Source organism: Schistocerca gregaria, unplaced genomic scaffold (genome assembly GCF_023897955.1).
Source record: "Schistocerca gregaria isolate iqSchGreg1 unplaced genomic scaffold, iqSchGreg1.2 ptg000310l, whole genome shotgun sequence".
NCBI classification, from domain to species: Eukaryota; Metazoa; Arthropoda; class Insecta; order Orthoptera; family Acrididae; genus Schistocerca; species Schistocerca gregaria.
This window is the reverse complement of record NW_026061790.1, coordinates 237,501-240,000: the sequence shown is the minus strand read 5'-3', so window position 1 is coordinate 240,000 and position 2,500 is coordinate 237,501. Positions and strand designations below refer to the sequence as shown.

Sequence of the window (2,500 nt, the reverse complement as noted above, 5' to 3'; positions counted from 1 at the left end):
TTGTCCCTTAACCTAACCCACGTTGTCCCTTAACCTAACCCACGTTGTCCCTTAACCTAACCCACGTTGTCCCTTAACCTAACCCACGTTGTCCCTTAACCTAACCCACGTTGTCCCTTAACCTAACCCACGTTGTCCCTTAACCTAACCCACGTTGTCCCTTTGCCTAACATAGTTCACTGCTCGGAATCTCTGGTGTCGTTGTTATCCTCATGTAGATGTCTTGCGAGTGTTGCTTACTTTCCACATATTCCCGCTATCCACTGTCAATTGTACTGCAATAGGACTATATCGCCGCCCCCCCCCCCCTCTGTCCCCCTCTTTGTGTCTCTGTCCTCTCAAGCTGGTCGGTCTGGCGTTTGAGTGTTAAATGAGCCTCGCAGCTGTTCAGTTGCATTCAGATGTCGACGCCCTCAGTGTACGTCGTGGTATGGTCTGTGTCCATTGTCCGCTGATGTCGTACGCGTAACCCACACGCTGTACCGATCATCGGTCGTTACGTACAGAGTGAAGTAGTGTGATACGTGTGACCGTACGCTGGCTGTGCCCAACGGTGTCGAATCTCAATTTCCATATGTTGTGCTCGATGCTACTTGTCTCGTCTCCCAATAACAGCTAGGTTGCACTGTGGTACGCCGTAGAGGCGTGTGGGAGGAACGTACGAACGCATTGTATGTCACCCTGGGTCGCTGGGGGTGGTGGTGCGGTGAGTCAGGTCAGGTCAGGTCAGGTCAGGTCAGGTCAGCGTGAGCCGTCTGATGTAGTGACGCGTGTATTCCGACTTTGTCGTATTGCCTCACACAAAGTGCTACCCTGGTGGACCGCGTTCCATATCTGGGACATGCCGCAGATGCCGGTTGACAGTGGATCGCGGAAGGGACATCGCATACGTGCTCGGGCCACCTTCCACGTGTTCTCTTCTGCACATGTCGCAGTGTGTATGTGGTCTGATGTAGCGTGTCGTGACACATGACATCCTGGCATGCAAGAATTGTTGAATTCGCAAATGTAGGTGGACATCTACGTTTACTGCCCAAGATACGCAAATGAACTGGAAATCCGTTGTTGAGCGGTTGTTCACGCTGGAGGTGAATCTGTGATGGCGACGATCGGTACAGCTATTAACCGGTTGTTTCAGCGGTACCCGCCACATCCACACACGTGACTAGGTCCATGTGGGTATGAAGCGATACGCGGCGGTGGCTTGGTGGGACTGTTCCCGGCCGGTGAAGGGGGGCCGCCCGGCGTGTTGGCCGCGCGCTGCGTGGGCGCACGCGCAACAGGCGGCTGGTGGGGGGCGCCGAGTGGCAGGAGCGCCAGCCGACGGGCCCGGCAGGCGGTGCAGCTACGCTGCGGCGCACCCTGCACGCGGCGCCTGGCGGCCAAAGTTGGTTCAGCCGAGCCCGGTGCGAAGCGCGGTGGACATCTGCAGTGTGCTGGTCTGATTGAGGACTGTGTGCGTTGAGGATGCGCCGCCGCCTGGCACTCGGCGCCGCGACGCCGTCTGCTGCTCGGTCGCCCCAGCGGTTCTCGCAGGTGGTTTGTATCGCAGTTGTGCGGACGTGTTGGCGCGTGCGCTGTGCTGGGAGAGTTCGCTTCTGCACCCAAGTGGGGCTTTGCCCTTGTGTGGCGCTGGCGTTGGAGCTGCCGGTCACCATAGGTGGCGCGTGTTGTCTCCCGCCGGCAATGCCACGACAGCACGCTCCCGGGCCTCTGTCGGCAGCGGCAAGCTCAGTTGGGAGCAAGGGTGTTCGCACTAAAACCGTCTACTCGCCTAACTCCGGGCGATTGCTCTCTCTCGAAACCGACCAAGTACCTAGGACGGCGCTGCGCGCCGCCGGGACCTGAGAGGGTTTCGAGGTGTATCGTGCAGGGGAGCTCGGCCTCCTCCTGTTTGCAGAATAATTGAGCGGACGCTTGCGTGTTCGCGCGGGCCCCCGGGACACACTCCCGGGCGGCCGGCTGCTCAGCTCTAGTTGACGCAGCTCCCTGGTTGATCCTGCCAGTAGTCATATGCTTGTCTCAAAGATTAAGCCATGCATGTCTCAGTACAAGCCGCATTAAGGTGAAACCGCGAATGGCTCATTAAATCAGTTATGGTTCCTTAGATCGTACCCACGTTACTTGGATAACTGTGGTAATTCTAGAGCTAATACATGCAAACAGAGTCCCGACCAGAGATGGAAGGGACGCTTTTATTAGATCAAAACCAATCGGATTGGCTTGTCTGGTCCGTTTGCCTTGGTGACTCTGAATAACTTTGGGCTGATCGCACGGTCCTCGTACCGGCGACGCATCTTTCAAATGTCTGCCTTATCAACTGTCGATGGTAGGTTCTGCGCCTACCATGGTTGTAACGGGTAACGGGGAATCAGGGTTCGATTCCGGAGAGGGAGCCTGAGAAACGGCTACCACATCCAAGGAAGGCAGCAGGCGCGCAAATTACCCACTCCCGGCACGGGGAGGTAGTGACGAAAAATAACGATACGGGACTCATCCG

At 57.0% G+C, this 2,500-nt stretch overlaps 1 non-coding gene across 1 annotated transcript in view; it reads left to right on the top strand.

Annotated features, from left to right (window-relative positions):
* The first annotated feature begins 1,986 nt into the window (after positions 1–1,986).
* The window catches only part of LOC126305303 (small subunit ribosomal RNA), a 1,893-nt gene continuing 1,379 nt past the window's right edge, over positions 1,987–2,500 (top strand). Inside the window, exon 1 of the ribosomal RNA XR_007553371.1 lies at positions 1,987–2,500. This exon is cut by the window's right edge and continues 1,379 nt beyond it. This is a non-coding gene — a ribosomal RNA (small subunit ribosomal RNA).